Source organism: Tenrec ecaudatus, chromosome 10 (genome assembly GCF_050624435.1).
Source record: "Tenrec ecaudatus isolate mTenEca1 chromosome 10, mTenEca1.hap1, whole genome shotgun sequence".
NCBI lineage: Eukaryota > Metazoa > Chordata > Mammalia > Afrosoricida > Tenrecidae > Tenrec > Tenrec ecaudatus.
This window is the reverse complement of record NC_134539.1, coordinates 29021232-29042339: the sequence shown is the minus strand read 5'-3', so window position 1 is coordinate 29042339 and position 21108 is coordinate 29021232.

The window sequence follows — 21108 nt, the reverse complement described above, 5'->3', positions numbered from 1 at the left end:
TTTCAAAGGACAACCAGAAAGATTTCAATGGACCAATTAAGGAGTTGTTCTCAGGGCTGAAACCATTTTGAGTTCCAATGAGCACTGAAGCATGCTAGGACAAAGTACTACAATATCCAAAATTATTCATCATGTACTACAATTTTGGACTTACTTAGTAGACTGCAGATGATAAAATGTGTAGAGAAATGAAGAATAGACTTGGAAACAAAGCCCAGCTAAACATGTTAACAAAACATGTGATCTTTAAAAGGAGTAACTGTCTGATTTCCTGGCTGAATTACCTGTAACTTTAACATTGTCTTGTGTATAGTATGGATTTCAAAAGTATTGAGGGATCATAAAAATAACCACCTGATTTATCTGGCGTACTATGAGATACATATTCAGGGAAGTCCTGTGAGTGTTACGGAATGATTTTCCTAGTAACCATTACAGAATTATTTCTGGCATGCTGAACTTTTTCAAAAAACAATCATTGACAAATTAAGTGATTGACCCAGGTCACAAAGATATTCAGTGAAAATTCAGATTCGAATCCGTGTCCCTTGGAGCTTCGCTAGAGACATTGGGCTGAATCACTGTGTCATCCTAGTTTGTGTTCCGTGCATAGGTACGTTTCTCATAACCATGCCATTAAGTTAACTCTGACTCATAGAACTCGGTGTGGAACATACGGACCACTCCTCCATCCTGTGGCACCCTCACAATCATTGCCATTCTTGAGTCCATTGTTGCATGAATCCATCTTGCCGAGCATCTTCATCTTTTCCACTTTTGTCTTTTTCCAGGGATTGGTTTTTCTTAATACCATGTCCAAAGTACATGAAATGAAATCTTCCCATTCTTGTTTCTAAGGAGCACTCTGGTTGCACTTGTTCCAACCAGATCTGTTTGTTCTTTTGGCAATCCATGCATTTTCCATGGAGAGGAGAACAAGCCAACTATACTTCTCCTGACAAAACTGCTGGAAAATATCAGACACATCATCACCCAGAGCCTCTCCTCTCACCTGCACGTCATCTATTGGTGGTGACATTATGGATATTAGCTTTGCCCCTTCACACCATGGATTCACACAACCCTCTCTAGTACTATAGTGGCAGATTTATCCATGCCTTTAGGGATAGAGGCTGAATGCTCAGTGCTGTCAGGCCTAATTAGGCTGCGGAACCAATTCAGGAAGCGGTTCTCAACCTGTGGGTCGCGACCCCTTTGGAGGTCAAACGACCCTTTCACAGGAGTCACCTAAGACCATCACCATCAGAAAACACATATTTCCAAAGGTCTTAGGAACCGAGACACCACTCCTCTATCGGTCTCCGGGCGGATCCACGCACATGCAGATACGCCCACATACAAGTACACAGCATGAAGACTGTTACCCATGCTACACCATACTTCAAGATAAAATTTCATTTATTTGTAATTAGAAATAAATACTTCACAATATATAATTACTTCTTGTTTTTGTGATTAATCACTATGCCTCAATTATGTTCAATTTGTAACAATGAAAATACATCCTGCATATCAGATGTTTACATTACGATTCATAAAATAGCAAAATTACAGTTATAAAGAAGTAAGGAAAATAATTTTATGGTTGGGGGGTCACCACAACCTGAGGAACTGTGTTAAAGGGTCGTTGCATTAGAAAGTTTGAGAACCACTGCTCTAGAACCACTCCTTGTACAATTGTGAAGGCATGGTTCTCTAGAGGAACAAAACCAGGACACACACACACACACACACACAACAGTAATTAGCCCACACAGCAGTACAGAGGGCTCACTTCAACTCACTTTCTTTGAACGTTACTATACTGAAAGTCATTCAACTCAAGAGGCCTTTGGTCCAAGGTCTAGGAGGCAGACAGTGGAGTCTTCCCTTAGGCAAGACAGGCAGTCTGTCCACAGGGAGCAGACAGTAGTGTGGGTCAGCAAAATCAGTAGCACAGGGGCTTAGTGAAGCAGGCACCGATGGGATCTTGAACTCAAGTGATGCCCAGTGACTGGATCCACCAACCTCAAGCTCAGGAGATGTATACATTAGCAGTGTGGTAAAGTAAGGAGTCTCAAGCTCAAGAGACATGATTCAAGTTTGCCTCAGCTCACAGGTCATGCAGCAAACAGCTGAGGCAGAGAACTAGCTAATGCAGCAGCGTGGTAGTCCAATCAGCAGAGAGCAAGAGAAATGAGGGAGTGCCTTGCAGAGTTATTTATCTATTTGTCCTCCCATCAAACTGTGACCTGATTAATCCCACATGCTCCTATTGGCCTGATTGGCACAATGAAACTAATGGTCACACATGGTCCATTGACCGGTCTTTGGCAACAATGTAGTTCTGAGATAGCAATTCCATTGAGGTCTTCTTTATTCATTGTCTGACTTTAACAAGCATATGAAGTAATTGAACATACCACAGCTTGGATCAGGCACATTTTAGTTTAGAAAGTGACATCCTTGCTTGTCAACACTTTAAAGAGATCGCATAGAGCAGAATTACCCAATCTGATATGCCCTTTGAGTTCTTAAGTTCTACTTCCATAAGCTTTGAGTGTATAACCAAGCAAAATGAGATTCATGATAACTTCAATCTTTTCTCAATCATTAGTTCACCCAAATAACTCAATCAAAGCAAAATATTTCTTTGTAGCACCTTGGTATAATCATTCAAAATCACAGGGGAAACCTATCTGAAATTAGGCATGTGGGTGTTTATGATAGTTAACAGATACTGTTACATTTTCCATATATTCCATAGAAGTGAACTCATAATTTACATGGAAACGTCATTATGCAAGTGTGTATCCATTATTGTGTGACTAAAACTTGCTGATGAGAGTTATATTATAGGTAATTTACCTTCTAACATAATAAAAAGTTACTACTCTTAATTTCTCTAGCTTTTCTTTTATTAATTAGGAAAATTCATTTAAAATATGGCATTTCAAATTGAAATACATACACATATAACCTTCCCTATAAGTTATTACTAAAATTGTTATCTAATATATTTAAAATAGGTTTTTCATATTTAATATTTAAGTGAAGTCAAATGCTGAAAATACATATACTACAGAAAAGGAATAAAAAGGCAAATAAATAAAATATAGAGAGATGTGTTTAGCTACCATTTAAAATTATATAATAATAATGGAACCACCATTTTTATTTCTACAAAAATGAGTTAAAGGAATATATGCACCCCAGAAAAGGAGAACGAGCAGAACACAGCTGACATAACAGCCATGTGACTAGAGCAGATGCCTGGGCAGCCAGGGGCGGCTCTAAGCACTCATGTTCTGTCTCGCCAGTGATTCCTTTCCTGTTGACCAATGAATTATAGTGGTCACTAACTAAATTTTGATAATAATTTATTTATTATCTGCATCATCATGAACATTATCTACGTAAAACTTATCATGTTTATCGGTCACACACGTTGTGTACAATGACTGCACAACACATCTTTCATTTCCTTTAGATTGAAATGCCCAACTACGGAGTCAATTAAACCAGGTGCATTCACTGTGGTATCAATCTTTCATTCCCCTCTATGATACTGGGCCCTGATGGTGCAGCTTTTCCTGATTTATTAGAATGTATTAAATTTAAGATGTGGAAAGCTACCAAAATAAACCCACCTGTTTTCATTAATATGTTGCAGAATTACTTTGTAAGTAATTGAACTGAAGCAATAGCAATTTTTCAAGTCACATTATCAATTTACAAGGTTATTATGTATGGAAAAAACATTCAGGAAATATTGATTTTTCAGTTTCATAAAAACACAATGAAACCTTGTTGAAGTCTTCACTATGGCTACTGGCATTATAGGATTAAAATTCATAATTTGCCTTAGGCATCATACTCAGGAACCATAAACAATGCCATTAATTGTGCATATAGTCTTCAAGTAAAGAAAGCTCAATTTTTTTTTAATTTAACAAGTGATTCAGCAAAAGATCAATTATTCCAAGCAATTTCAAGGTTATAACCAGCCTTAATGTCCTGAAAATAAAGTAATTGGAAATTCAGTAATATTTAATTTGGTGATAAGACAATTTAACTTAGAATTTCCTGGCTCCTGTGCATTTAACAATCTAACAATTTCAACAGCTAATAAGTACACTTTGTTTCCTGATAGAGGATAAAATGGGAAAAAATAAGTGGTAAATAAATGTTGAGATCAATTCAAAAGGAGAGTATATTATTCATGTATTTCTCATTTCACACAAGAATGCTGAAGTAGAAATGTGCTATCATCCTTTTTTAAAAAGTACTACAAATGCTTTACTAAAATGAAATAACCCATTACAGAGTTGCCCTTCAGAAGGTTTTGCTATATCATTTAGAAGCTATTTTTCAGAAGCTACGTAATTCTAAATTAGAAATATGCTTATATACAACTTTCTTATATATAAGTATAAATACTTTTATATAACTTATATTTGTAATACTTAATATGGTATTTTAGAAGAGTTTCCTATTTGCAGGGAATGTGAAAGGATAGTACACAGAGTTAATATATATCTTGTACCCAGTTCCCCCTATTGCTAACATGTTGCTTTGCTGTTGTGTATTTGTAACAATTAATAAAAATAATATACATGGTTTTTAAGACTGAGATGGAGCACTTTTTTTCAGATTTGTAATTTAACACTCTGACAAGAACTCTAGGGGATGTGGAAGACTCACCAATGGATTTTGCATAGCTTGGTGAAAGGGATGGCCCGCCATGAAGTAAAGGAATTGAATGAGTAGGTAAGGGGTGGGTTGAGAAAAGGCAGAGAGGTGGGTGTGGAGGTAATTGCTCATTTTATAAAGCCAGGAGATTTATCTGAGGAGAATGGTCCAAGCCAGGGCCCAGAGGACAAATCACTAATCCAGGTCCACAGGATTACATGTATGGAAAGACAGCAGCATCACTAAGTTCAATGTTGTCTTTTATGTACAGCAATGTTAATAGTAGGAGAAATAATCATAGAGCTTAGCTTGTTAACATCTAAAATAATGACAGACTCTTACAAAAAAAATAAAGGCAGGGTACAAAACCAAATAACAAGAACACAACTGCCACGACAGCTCATGACTCAGGAACCCTGTAGGAAATAAATAGAACTTCTCCCCAGGATCTCTGAGACAAGCTGCTAAATCTCTACAGGAAGAGAGTCTCATCTTTTTACCAAAGAGCAACTGGCGATGTCAAGCTGCTGACCTAGCAGTGAGCAGTACAACCAACCCCTAAGCACCAGAAACGAAGGAGCCAGGCTTACCAAATCAAATGACAATTGAGAGGGGCCACCATCGAGCAAGTTCTGTAGTTATGGAGCTGGTTAACATGGTATTCTATCAGGGCAAATAAATAAATGCAAGGATAAACATGTTTATGTTCTATATTTATAATAAAATCATAGAGGATCTTAACCTGATTTAGTCCTCTCTCTCCATATATATAAAATGTTATATGTGAATACACTCACTTATTTGTTGAACTTCCTTAACTTGGATATTCAAAGCAACACATACTTAAAAAATGGTGATATTCAATATCCTTAATTTACTTAGGAGTATTGTTTTTCTGATTGTAGGTTAAATCATAATAAAAAATTAAGTCTATTTTAACCTGACCTTTGTGTCCTAATTTTCATAAAACCCATTTCCTACCTTATTAGACTATTGGTGGTCTTTTTGGATCCACAAAATAGTGATGTCATCATTTCTGCTGCTTTGTACAATTATTTAATCAATGAAACTGATTTTATAAGCAAATTATTTTATATCTATTACAGCAAACAGATAAAGACAAAATGTAAATTATCAATTGAGGGTATAGTCTAATATTTCTTTGGAAACTGAGGCAACTCTGGGCAATCCCAGGGCTCCACAGGAACGAATAAAGCTCAGTAACTTCATTTTTTTAAGATGGAAACCAGCAGTTTGCATAGAAGACCAGACTTTGCTTTTTAATATTACTTGGTACGTTAGGCAGGTCTCTCTGGAGAAACAAAAACCATGATTAAGTATATGAGGATAGGTTTGGCAAGAAGGAATATAACATCTAATTAGTCCACACAGCAGTACAGAGGGCTCAGTTCAACTCACTTTCTTGGTACAGTTAATATACTGGAAGTCCTTCAAGTCATGTGGGCTGCCAGGATGCAAGGTCAAGGAAACGGAGAGTGGAGTCCCCCTCGGGAAATGCAGAAAGAGTCTGTCCACAGGCAGCAAACAGCAACGTGGGTCAGCAACAGCCAGTAGCTTAGGAGCTGAGGGAAGCAGGCCCAGATGGGAGATCAAACTCAAACAATGCAAGGCGACAGGATTTAACAGCTTCAAGCTCAAGTGATTTATGGACCAGCAGAGTACGGAAGCCACAATCCATGACCCATGGGTTGGCTTGGCCCACAGGGAACATAACACACAGGTGAAGGCAGAGAACGAACTAACGCAGCAGCACATTGGTCCAATCACCAGAAAACAAGAGGAACAGAAGTGGGTCTTGAAGAGCCTTTTGTCTCTTCTCCCTCCAATCAAACTTCAACCTGATTGATTTCACATGTTCCTCTTGGCCAGGTTGGCACAATAAACCTAGCTATCACACTTGGTATTCCCATTAAGCGAGACTTGACAGGCTCTAATGACTCCAAGGAAGATGAAAGTTTGAGTAAAATTGTTGGAATTGCTAGCATATTTTAAAAATAATTGTAATAATGTATCTATGGCTCTAATTTTAATTCCACATCTGTGACTTCAGACACCGATAATTTGTGATTAGTCAGACTCATGGAAATTCTTATTAGCACATATTCTATTATGTTTTGATTATCTCTCTTTTGTATCATCAAGTACAACACAAACAATAAACATACTAGGATTATACTATTTATGTAGCATGGTGATTGAGACTAAATTGCCATTCATAAAATATCTAATGAATTCTTAATCTTATTGCCCTCCCATTTCTTTCTATCTTTTACAAATAGAAGAATCAAAGAAAAGCAAAAACAGATTTTTTCAATTAAATATATGAACGTTTTTAAGGACATAGTTTTACTTTCTAGAGAGTCCCATTTTCATGAGTTAGTTAATCCATTACGTTACACAGCATATCTCATGAGCCAAATTCTTTCTCTATACTTCAATTAGATTACATTATCTTTTGTGCAAAAGAATTTCTGAACAAAGCTTAGCTCAAATAAATGCTAGACAGAGTGATTTTATAATCATGCCATGTAGGTGCACGCCTATGGAATCGGGACACAGAACAGGCGCAACTGATTAGAGAATAATGTAAAATTAATAAACATGACCTTCAGGGCTGTATTTATATTTTGGTAACTCAATGTAGAAATATTTCAGAGCCTTTCATTTCCCATGTCTTCCACGTGTCTTAAAGCTGCATGAACACTTCTTGAAGAGTGTCCCAGTTGTGAGGTGTTTCATTATATTGAGGTACCTTATCAAGGCCGTAAGTTCTGATTTTCAGCAGGAAGTACTTCAAATCCTCTTGGCTTCAGGAAGCTAAGCTGTGTAGCAGAGTGCTGCAGGCAAAGGACCCTTCCTCCAATTCTAATGCTGCCACCTTTGTCAGATAGTTCACCTTTTCAGCCTATTGGTCAGCATCAGATGGGAAAAATATGGTGAAAAGGTATAACCCTGAAGGTCATATTTCCTGATTTTACATTACTATTCAGTATCTTCATGTTCTGGTCAAACAATTTTTTGTGTACCGATTCCAAAGTTAAATTTTGATTCCTCTCACTCTCCTGAATGTGGCTTTGTACGCAGCCACAATAATATCACAGTTGCAAAGCTTGGGGAATGTGAAAGGGAGTGAACTACGCAAGTATGCTCTTTACCCTCCAAATTCAGTAAGTCAAATGTCTTTGGGGTTTAAGGTTAATGCTAGCACCAACAGAAATCGCTCAATTCCACCTCCAGTGTCAATTAAATGTCCTACTCTGTTTTCTGGTCTGTTCTCTTAGTTACTACATACTAACTGCTATATATGTCTCCAAATCTCTGGTAGAACACCAATGAAAATGTCCTCCATAAATCCATGATTGTATCATCTTTTTAAATGATTCTTAAAACTTCTCATTCAATAATCCAGAGAGAACTGCTAAGACACAAGCAGACTGAAGGAAAACAAATTTACTAAATAGATTATTTTCAGTGATTTTTTTCTGTTGAGATGCAATACATAAAGTGAAAAATAAATATTAAGTATGCGTTTCAGTGCGTTTTGACATTTGTACATACTCATAGAAATAAAAGCTCTATCAGGGTATCAAATTAATGTTGTTTGTTTTTACTGTGAGGTGGCCTTGAAGTGGTTTCAACCCCTAGTGACACTATACACAACAAGGGGAACCCCGCCCTGTCCTGCACCAACCTCACAATCGCCCCAATGTCTGAGCCCATTGTTGTAGCCTCTGTGTCTATCCAGCTCCTGCAGGGCCTGCTCCATTTCCCTGCTGCTCCAGTTCACCAGACCTTGGGTCCCTCTGCAGGGACTGGTGTATCCTGGCATGTGTATTCAAACATATAAGACAAAGTCGTCCTATCCATGCCTCTTAGGAGTACTCTGGTGACACTTCTTCCAGGACAGAGAGGCTCATCCTTTTAGCAGTTCTTGGTACTTCCAAGTTGCTTTCCCAGAACCAGAATTCAAATGCATTCTTTCTTTTTTGGTCTTATTTATTCAATGCCCAACTTTCACATGTATATGTGGCAGCTGAAAGTAACATGGCTTGGATCAAGCGCACATTAGTCATCAGAGTAACATCCTTGTTTTTCAATACTCTAACGACGTCTTGTGCAGCAGATTTACCTAATGCAATGCATCTTTAGATATCTTTGATTGCTGGTTCCATGAGCATTGGTTGTGGATCCAAGTAATATGAAATCCTTGAAAACTTCATACTTTTCTCCATTTTTCATGATGTTACCTATTGGTCCACTTGTGAGAATTTGAGTCTTCTTTACTTTGAATCATAATCCTTACTGAAGGCTACAATCCTTGATTTTCACCAGTATGTGCTCCAAATCTGCCTCCCTTTCAATAAGCAAGGTTATGTCATCTGCATATTTCAATTTTTAATAGGCCTTCTTCCAAGTGATGCCCTATTCTTCTTCATTCTTGATGCCACATTCTTCTTCATACAAGCCAGCTTCTCTGATGATTTGTTCAGCATATAGATTGAATAAATATGGTGAGGATATAATCCTGACATACAGCTTTTTCTGACTTTAAACCATGAAGTACTGCCCCTGTGCTGTTCACACAGCTGTCTCCTGATCCATATGTGAGTTCCATATAATCACAAGGAATTATTTTTGAAGTCCCATTCTTGTCAAAATTATTCATAGTCTGTTACATTCTACACAGTTGGATGCCATGGTACATTCAGCAAAACACAACTAAATATATTTCTGGTATTCTCTGCTTTCCGCCATGATCCACCCAACATCATCAATGATATTCCTTGTTCCATGTCCTCTTCTGAAGTTGGATGGAACCTGTAGAAGCTCCCTGTCAAAGTACGGCTACAACCATTGTTACAAGTTAGTTGGCAAAATTTTATTTGTATGTGATATTAATGATACTGTTCCATAGTGTGAGCCTTTTGTTGGGTCATCTTTCTTTAGAAATGACTTCAACTATGGATTCTGCAGGAAGTTTAAGACACCCTGGTAGCACATGTTTAAGAATAAGCTTCCAAATGAAAAGTTGGACATTTGAACCCACCTAGTCACTACATTACATAAAAGACCTAGAGATATCCTCCTACAAAGGCTATAGACTGAGAAACTCATTATGTGCTTCTATCTGTCCAATAGAGCTGCGAGGAGACCAATGGCAGCAAAAACAGAAGAGGCTTATGTTTATCTTTGTGGAGACTAATGTTTTTTTAATCTTTATCATAATAATATTAATGCTACTACTAATTATTATCAGCAATGACTATGTAAAGGCACTTGGTCATGATAAATTGTGAATCTATGAGTAACCTTGAGAAGATTGGGAGTTCAGGAACACTTCATTGTGCTTATGAGGAATCAAGAGAAAATTGTGTGTCTAGAATGAGGGGATACTGCATGGTTTGAAATCAAGAAAGGTATGCATCTGAGCTGTATACCTTCATCATTCTTATTTAATCTGTATGCTGAGCAAATCCTCAGAGAAGTTAGAACGTGTGAAGAATAATGAGGCATCAGGACAGGAGGGAGGCTTATTAACAACCTGCCATATGCAGATAACACAACTTGCTGGAAGTGAGGAAAGCTCAAAACACTTGCTTTGGAAGATCAATTATCACAGTCTTCAATGTGGATCACAATTCAGTGTAAGGAAAGCCCAAATCCTCATAACTAGAGCATAGCATATCACCAGGATCAACAGAAAATATTGAGCTTGTCAAGGATCTACAATCTATGCTCACAACGGCAGAAGCCAAATCAAATAGCACATTTCATTGGGATGGGACACGATGGGAAGAAAAACTTCAAACACACACTAATAATCAGAATGTGGGATGTATAATACAGCAAAAGTTCATACAAAAGACAGGAAATAAAGAAAAGTAAAAAATGGAAGGCAGAAATACTCTAAAATTTACTCTTGAATATAGAAGAGTCAAAGGGCAGTTTGCAAAGACAAAGCAGAATATTATAATCAAATATGTACATACCTGGAATTTTAAAAAACCAAAAATGCTGAAAAGGTTTAGCTTTTCCTAAATTGAATGAACAGACAAATTATTCAATTCTTGAGTGATGGTATTAAAAATTATATAAGCAAAATATTGAATGAATCAGGAAGCTGCTCAGAGCAGCCAATGCACAGAGAGGACCATATGGCCGGCCCCACTATGAGACACTGCATCCCTAACTGACCCATTGCCCTACAGGAGACAGCAATGGAGACAAAAAAAATCATATCATTGTGAATAGGGGGAGTCCGGAGTGGAGACCCAAAACTTATCTGTGGGCAACTGGACACCCCCTTACAGAAGGGTCACAGGGAGGAGATGATCCAGTCAGGGTGCAGTGTAGCAATGATGAAACATACAACTTTCCTCTAGTTCTTAAATGCTTCCTCCACCCACCTTAGCCCCCCACTATCATGATCCCAATTCTACCTTACAAATCTGGGTAGACCGGAGGATGATCACTGGTACAGATAGGAAGCAGAAACACGGGGAATCCAGGACAGATGAACCCCTCAGGACCAGTGGTGAGAGTGCCGGGAGTTCAAACCCAGCCCCAGCTATGTGGGAGAAAGATGGAACTCCCTAGCCCCTCAACAATCACGATCTCAGAAACCCACAGGAGATCACTGCGAGTTAGCATTGACTCTAGAAAGTATATGCAACACTCAATGAATCAATTAGTTCAACTCTTTAGCTTAAGGTGAATTTTGGATAATTCATATGTGGAAAATATATATCCCAAATAAAAATCCCACTGCCATCGAGTCAATTCCGACTGCAACTCCTGGTATGCTAGAGGGCAGAGTAGAACTGCTGCCTGAGTCTTCTACGCTATAAATCTTTCTGGAGGCAGAAAGCCTCATTTTTTCTCCCTCGGAGAGCCTGGTGGCTTTGAACTGCTGATCTTTCCATTCACAGCCCAAATCCTAACCCACTATGCCACCAGGCCATCTATATTCTAAAAAGTCCTTTTAAATTTTAATGACAGCATAATACCAAATGTCAATGCTTTGAAAGAGCATATTCCACATTATGTCTATTTTCCAATAAGCTATCATTTGTAACTAATTAGGTACTTGGGAAAGAAAGCTATTATTTTCCCTCTTTCTGAGTGCACATACTCTGGCCTAATTTACTATTGATCTTATTATGGTGTGTCTACAGCCATTCAATTAGATACCCTTAGCAATAGTCTCCCTGACTTAAAGCTGGAAAGGCCAGCAATGGAGATGCTGCCTTCTGGTTGACAGAGGGGTCCAGCTAATTAGACCATGATAAATAATGTAATATTCTGTAATCAGATGAAATTACCCATGGATGGGATGGTTAGTGTTGCTCATTTGTTTATGCTTTTTTTGAAGGACTTTTATAAAGACATGGACTAGTCTTTAGTATCTATATCTAGTCTGGAAGCACTCATTTTAAACCAGCGTACAAAAAACCCAGCAAGTTTCTGTAAGGTCTGAAGGGATTTTTCTGGCTGGCTGTAATTTTCAGGTCTTTTGCTTCTACATATGATTGAAATTTAGTCACATGTCACAAATTATATAATAATTGAACCATATGTCTGTATTTTACATGCATGATATTTATGGGAAAATATTCAAACAGGGTGACTCTGTATCTTACTATAGTAGTTCTTTCTCAAACTTCTTCATATATTTCAAATTATCCCCTAATATATTTTACAGCAATTTATAAGTTATGCAAAGTTTTCATCAAAAACATATTCTCAAATATATTACAAATTAGTATTTTATAGGTTACTTAAATTTCATAAATATTAGTCCCTTAGAAATAAAATAAAACTGTCAGATTCCCTGATTTCCCTTAAAGTTCAATTTATTTTTAAATTGTAGGCACTCAATATGTTGCTACAGCATTGATGTAAATCTTCAGGGTTACCTAGTAGCAGAAATGTTACAATTTTTATATATTTTATCACCTAGATTTTATCACTTTAATATGATAATGGGTCATTCTCCACTCAACCACTGTCAATGCATGACATTTTTATAATTCCCATTACCTCTACAGTACACTTGTGCGTGATTTATGGAGACTGTTTTATGGGATGTTTGTCCTTAGGAGGCACTGAGCAATGAGATAAAGGGTATTAACATGATTGGCTTTTAGAATAAGAGAATATATTGGTTGTCATAATCTGGAGATGAAACACTGACAGTAGCAATCAAAATATTAAAGTGTAAAGGAAGAAAAAAGCAGCATTTTGCTTATTCAGAAAAGCACAAAAAGGTAATACAATTATAAATTTTAGATTAGTGAGAATTGCCATTTTATATTATTAAGAATAAAAGCAGCAAGATTGCGAGATTGAAAAATATGAGAATAGATACATATACACATAAACACAAGACACAAGAGATTGTATGGAAATGTATTTTGATATATATGTACAATGTATAAACAAACCCATATGCACATGAAAGCCTGGTGGCAAGGTGAAACAAACATTAGGCTGTGAACTAAGAGCAAACCCACCAGTCTCTCCATCCACAGGGAAAAGATGAAGTAGCGCACAGCGCACTCCAGAAAGATATGCAGTTTCTTGAACCCTACACAGAAGTAGTTCTCTGTTCCATAGGGCTAGATACCCACTCAGGCAGGGGCAGCTAGTTTGTAGAAATGCCTCATTGTCTTTTCATTCCATTTCCCCCGAAACTTTTTGAAGTGCCCTTGTATACAATTGCCAGTGATTTTTAGGTCTTCTGTCTCTCTCTCACACACACACACACACACACACACACACACACACACACACACAACCCCACAGATGGAGTGAGAGGAGAGAGACAGAAAAGCACATACATCACATACCTTATAGCAGAGGCAGGAAAAGAAAACCATAGTTGACTTAAAATATTTAGGAATTAGAACAATTAAAGTGGAAAGTAAGCTAAAGACCGATCACTTTGAAAAACTCACCATGTCTTCTTAAGGGTGCCGTGACTGAATCAGCTTACTCTGTCTCTTTTAGGTTTCTCTAACTTATAATTATTTCATTTCTAACTTCATACTCCAATTTTCAGTTCACATTCATGTTTACTGACGTAACATGATCTTTATAATATCATTTTATATATGTATGAAGTAGCCATTTTTATAATTGTCCCTTGTGAACAGGAGGATAAGGGGTCCCCGGTGGTGTACTGTTGGGTATCTCTTGGTCTGCTAACTGCAAGGTCCACAATTCAAGACCACTAGTTTCTCTACAGAAAGAGGAAGTTTTATACTCTCATGAGACTTAGTCTCAGAAACCCACAGAGACCGTTTTACCCTGTCCCACAGGGTCACTGTGAGTCGTATTGACAAGGATATGTCATAAATTTTTGCTAAAAATGTATAGAAACTTTTATTAAAGAAAATATCAACATATAAAGCTCTTGTTTCTCACCATATTGTCCATCTAAATCTTGATCTATGTTTCTGAAGGCTGTGTTTCCATCTTTCTAGCTCTTCCTCTAGCAGTCAAGTTCTCTTCAGTTTATACCATGGAAAATCATTATATTTGAGCATCTTCAAGGGTCTCAAATCATGTTTGTTTTCAATGTTCTTTGAAATCTTCTTCAAAGCCCTTACTAACCTTGAGGAGTCAGCAGATACGTTGTCAAGATGGAGAAAAATGCCTCAGTGGAATCTCCTGGCTTTTTTTCCCTCACCAGTGTAATTTTATATTTTTTAAAGTATTTATTTCCAAAGTCATTGTGATCATTCTGTCTGTGTGTTTGAGAAGATCTATTAACATTACCAAGATTTCTGAGCTGATCTGCTTGCTTTATCTTAAACCTTTTGATTAGACCTTAATCTCTGGATCATAAGTCCAAGATTTATTTTTATTTATGATTTTTTCAGAGGAGGATGTACCCATGGTTAGCAGGTCAGACAACAAATCACTGACAATGCCCAAGGTTGTCAGGCAATATGGTAGGTTGTTAACTCAAATCCAAATAATGAGAGGCTGATGAGTCAGGGTCCAGCCTCAGCTAAAAGCAAACTCGTTTCCCACAGTGTCCACTTATATTGGAAGCAAGACATACACCAAAGGCAATGTGTTGCATCAAGGCAATGATTTCAGTAAGGGTATTGCATTCCACCCTAATCTTATTCTCTTATAGATAATTATAAATGATATTTTCATTTGCTTCATATGCATATTCAACTTGGACATTATAAAAGGAATATTGATGACTTTGAATTTTGGTGCTTCAGAAGAATATAGAAAGTACCATGGGCTGTAAGAAGACAAACCGGCCTGTCAGGGAAGAAGTACAGAGTGTTCCTTAGCGGCAAGGGTGCTGAGGCGTCATCTTGCATATTTTGGTCAGGCCGTCCTGGAGAAGGACATTGTTTTGGTAATGTATAGAGGCCGCAATAAAGAGGAAGGCCCTCAACAAGATGAATCGACAGCATGGCTGCGAAAATGGGCTCAAGCATGGGAACAATTGTGAGGATGGCACAGGACGCCCGGTGTTCTGTCTGTAGGGTCCACATGAGTCAGCACTGTTTGAATGTCACCCAACAGCAGTGGACAGGCTGTGATTCCATTGTTTTAGGCTAGGTCCTGGGAGATGATGAGGTGTTAACCGCCTAACCACTGAGAATTCAGGCCCAGTCAGAGGGACAGGACACCTTATCTCTGACACTATCTGTCATACTATCATTCTCGCTATCATCTAGCTAGCTAGCGTGATGGTTAGATTCTATGTTTGATAGTACCTGTGTGGAGGAAGAGTGCAAACTATCAATCATGTCACAAGCTGATGATGCCCCCTTTAGGGCATGGCCTTTTAATCTAAGGGACACTGAGAACTTCTCTCACTTGCCCTTGTGTCACCTTCCTGCTTGCCTGTGTGGCGGTCTGGCTTTCGGGTGGGCAGTCCATTCCACCCACTGACCCCAGGAGCTGTTCCCGCCGTCCTTGGATCCACACCACTCTGCCCACCAGCCTCTGCTCCCCCAGTTTCATGCCTCCCCTCCTGCTTCAGCTGCCAATAGTGCATGGACTTCAGTTGGACTAGGCTGGACTGATTTCTTGATATAAAATCATTTCTGAGATAAAGTTATTTCTTGTGCATTTAGGGGTTCACTGGTTTTGTTACTCACCCACTCAGCCTAACACACTATCCATCCATTATCTATCTCTTTCCAAATACCTATCTACCTCCACACATAAGCTTCAATTTCAATCATATTTTATCAGTTATATAATTTATTTCTTCCAGATGAGATTAAATTTATGATCATAATAAAGATGTAAAATTTTATCATGATAGTATCTCATAATGCAGAATATTATCTCATAATTTCAGGCATTCAATGAACACATGATTAGTGAGTAAAGTAGTGAATGAAATTCACATACATAATTTATTTTTCTTTAATTGTTGAGTAGGGACAGAGACCATTGTGTGCAATAACTTTTACGCCTTCTATAAGGAACCACTAATTTTACAAGGGAAGCGGGGCAGGGGGAAAGTGGGAGCTGACAGCATTGATGATTGTAAAATCAATCCCATTCAAGGGAAGCAAAGAACAGAACTGCATGTGACTGGATATATTGGATGGTATAAGACATAACAATAAATTTTAAAAAGAGTTCCTGGGGCATAGGGTGGGGGAGGGAGGGCATAGGGGAGCTGATATCAAAGAATTCAAAAAGAAAAAAAATGTTTTGAAATTGATTGTAGTAGCAATTATATAATACTGCTTGATGTGATTGAACTAGAAAATTTATGATATCTCTAAGCGCTTCCAATAAAATGGTGTTTCAACAACTCAAATGTATGTCATAAATTAGTAACTCATTTTATGGAAAGTTTTGCCTATAGCAATGAATATATGCATTTGTGTATACCTATATGTATGTGTATATATGTGTATCTGTGTGTGTGTAAGTGTAGGTAGATACATACAATTTTTAAAAAATAAACTATGAAATTAATCTTGCCTTCTTTTTCATTTTGGTGCCCCCAAAGTTAAACAAACATAGAAGGGAAAGTGATAACTGGTGGGTAACAGGCACTATATAATCTTGAATAAAAAGTAAAAATGAAATTTTGGATCGAGAATGAGGAAATAATTCTAGTAAACTCATTCTAAATTTGCAGGTCTTCTTTTTATCATTTTTAAATTTAAAAATAAGGTCTCCCTAGAGATAGCCATTATTGTAAGAAATTATTTCATAATGCATATTGTCCTATCAAGGGTTAAGTCAGACATGACTTACCTTTTGCCTAACAATGTTATCAAAAGAATCAGCTGCATTTCTAAAAGAAGATATCTGCCATTTGTATTACTTAACTTAAGCACTAAATCACCACACATTGAGTGACATATATCTTTGTATATATTTTCATATGATCAATAGTGTGGACTGTTAGGTGCCATCAAAGCAGTTCCAACTGATAGTGGATACAACCGAATGTAATATTTATTGCCCTGTGCTACCCTCCACATTGTTACTCAAGTGTCACCTCGCCTCCTTGAGAGTCTTCTTTTTCATGGGCCCATGACCTTGACCCCCTCACTGTCCTTTTCCAGTGACTGGCTTCTGCTGAGCAGCTCTGGTGGTGAAGCGGTTATGTGTTGGGCTACCACAGACAGGGACTTCTACTTGTGAAAAGAATTACAGTCTCAAAGCCTCACAGGGGCAGTTAATAATAATTAACAAACCATGTTTTAAGAAATATGTCTTCGACCAGTGAATCTTGATTAAAAAAATGAAATAAGTATTCAATGTATTTGCATTTATATAATATACCTAACGTCATAGCACTGAAAACTGTCCAAACTAAGCTGCTGGGAAGTAGTACAGGTCGGGTTGCCTGGTTTGAGTCCCTGTGTGGCTCCTACACCTGCGCTGCTTGGCAAGCACTCAGGCTGGACAGGTGGAAACAAGTCATTGAGCTTTATTCCCTGTGATATTTCTAGCTCAACTTTGCCACTGGTTGGGGTTCCCCCCGCTTTTTAAAAATCATTTTATTGGGAGCTCATATAATTCTTATCACAATCCATACATACATCCATTGTGTCAAGCACATTTGTACCTTTGTTGCCACCATCATTCTCAAAACATTTGCTTTCTACTTGAGCCCTTAATATCAACTCCTCATTATCTCCCCCCCCCAGTGCTCCTCCCTCCCTCATGAAACCTTGATAATTTATAAATTATTATTATTATTTTCTCATGTCTTACACTGTCTGGCATCTCCCTTCACCCACTTTTCTGTTGCCCATCCCCTAGGGAGGAAGTTATATGTAGATCTTTGTAATCGGTTCCCCTTTTCTATCCCATCCTCCCTTCACCCTGCAGGAATCACCACTCTCACCATCGTCCTGATGGAGTCATCAGTCCTGGATTCTCTGTGTCTCCCTTCCCTTTTAAATGTGTCTTATAAAAATGTATTATGTGTTAGCTGTCTTGTTCAATGGATTTGAAACTGGCTGCATAAAGCAGTGATGAGAAAACAATCATTCCCAACCACGTCTCTAACCTTCATATCTGCCACATGAATCCAAGCGATAGGTTTGTCCTCGTTTTCTGTCGTCCAACCCTATGAGTTTTTTGTTGTGATCTTTAGAAACATCTCCCCAAGCTATGGTGCTCTTTGATCTTCCTGTCCCCCTCCCTTTATCTAACTGATGAACCATCTGTGGTATAAATTTGATGTAATTTTCTGTATAATGTCTTTGCCCTATTTGTTGCTACTTTTCTGCTGACGCTACAAATTCTGCTCTCCGTTGTCTGAGCAATGTGGCAGAGAGATGTGATACAACAGATGTATGCATTAAACTGTAAAACCCCAAAGCAGAATAAAGTAGAAGTTTCCCTGTTTCTCTTGCTTTTACACTTACATTCCTTTCCAAGATGTATTCCTTTACCTATATATGTTTTCTTTATTTATTTGCTAACCTACCTCTAATAGAACTGAAACGTGATAAGCTTGGAAACTTGTGGAAAACAACAGGCAGCAAAATTCTTCAAGAGCTCTTTGTTAGTTACCACGTTGGGCTGATGGGCCCATAATGCCAAGCCAGGAAACTAAAACCAGTACAAACATTTTCAATGACAGCATTGTCATACTTCAACATGAAAGCTGCTGTCGGTGCCATCCATACCACACACACACACACACACACACACACACACACACACACACACACACACCCTTCTCTCCTGCTCACCTTATCAAAAACAAGCCTTTCCTCAATTTGGCAAGCACTGGCCTTTAGGGAAGGAGGGCTGGTTGTACAGTGGTTAAAGATTTGACAACAGCCTGAAGGTAAGCAGTTAAAACCCATCTGGTACTCTTCAAGATGTGTCTCTGCAGCTGTAAGCACTGCAGCCTTGGAGCTCCTGGGAGCATTCTACTCCATCCTGTAGTTGTCTGCGGTTCAGAATGGACTGGGCAGCAGTCAGTGCCCAGTTGTGGTGATCTTCAACTACTTCCTTATATGCATCGGCTGACAAAGTCTTGTAACCTCTTTGGCACAGTAACCCTAGCTCCTTGTTCCCGGTCTTGAAACCTTCAGTCAGTCACAACATCAATCCATTCTACCTGTTTCCACAGTTCATTCCCTGCCTGTATTCTAACTTCCCTAGTTCAGTCCTTCATACTTGGCACTTTGCAGGAACCCTTCAACTGCTTTTCCTGTTTCCAGTGTAAGTACGAATTACTTTTTTCCCTATTTCTCACTTACTCGAGTCCTGATGGCACTGTCAGGAATAATAAGGTCGGCAGTTCAAACTCACTAGCCTCTGTGCAGGGCACAGCGGAAGCTTTCTGCTCCTTGTGAAGATTAACAAGCCTGGAAACCCTGTAGAGGGTTGCGATGATTCAGGATGGACTTGCTGGTGGTGAGTCTGATGTTGTGGTTTCTCATTTATGTTAGTAGCATGTCCACTTCTTCCTCTTCCCGGCATGAGCACAGTCTGTGCTCTAGTCATATTGATCTGGGTAGGATTTCCCGAAGCTCTTGTGCCCTAGCACAAATTATGCTTCAATGCAATGTTCCTACTACTTGCTTTGCTTTACATCACAGTCTCTGATGAGATGACTTCTAATTACCCTTCAGAAGCCAGCATGAATGCCACCCTTCTCTGAAATCTTTTCTGGTTCCCTTGGCAAGATGAGTTTTCCTCCCTGTGCATTCCCAGATCAGTCGGTACATATATCTACCAGGGAACCTATCAAAATGCATCATGATGGCTTGTTTATGCTCCCCTCTCCCTCCCCCCGGCCTCACAGCTCTGCTGTTCTCTGTGCTCCTGGCATGCATGGGCGAGATATTGTTCTGCTTTTGCTCCCCAGGGAAGAGCAGAGAGCTTCAGATGTAGTAAGCTATAAATTAATGTTTGAAATCTTTCTTGAATGCATGAACACATGCCTCCTCTCCGGTTCCAAATGTATTCCAGTGTGGCCAAACAGAGAAGTCTTTGAAAACTAGTACCTCTTCTCTTTCAACAAGAAAATTTTATATACCATGTTATTGTCAAATATTATTTCTCTGAAGAAATAGTCTTCTCTACATGCATAATAAATGGTCATTTCTCCGATAGAATAATATCAATCTCAACTTTATCTACATTGATTTTTTTCAACTGTTCAAACTTCCATATTAATTTCTCATCTATATTAATACAGCAGATATATTTATAACCTTTTTATCAGACTCACAATTCCCATATTGAGTTTGATTAATATTAAGTTGCAAGAAATAAAATTCCATGAGGGGGAAAACAAATCATTTCTCGGAGTTTGACACCTAAAATATATTTCTACCCGTTGAGTTAGACTCCATCCCACTGGAACAAATCCGTAGGGCAAAGAGGATGTACGGTAGAGTATACCAATAAATAAAACTACTTGGCTACTGGGACAAGATCCACTTTGCGGGATGCCAGCGCCTACTGGTGCCTGCTGCATCTGCTCGGGAGGCCGGCTGCTCCTGCGACTTCTGCTGTTTTTCACAGGAAGCCCCACACCCTCTGTCGTCTCACTGACACTATGGCGAGACAACATTTCATCTGCAGGCATGTTGAACATTTCCCTGTTTACACTGCTTTGCAGAATACCAGGGCTCCCCTCCCCCAGGTGCTATGTTCTCCTGGGCACCATCAGAAATACTGGTTTCAATGCCTCTCCTCCTCCCATACACTGTGACTACTGCCAGTGACCTCTGGGTCAGTTGGGAATCACTTTTTCTGGGTCCAGAATATCAAAGTGTTGGTGGGCATAGACTCCAGTGCTGCCATCTCCCGGGCGCGGTCCTCTTTCCCTAGGCATTGCAGGCCTGTGCTGGGAGGTCCAAATGCCACAGAGACCTGGCAGTGGCAAATCATAAAGCTTTCATCATAGAATCC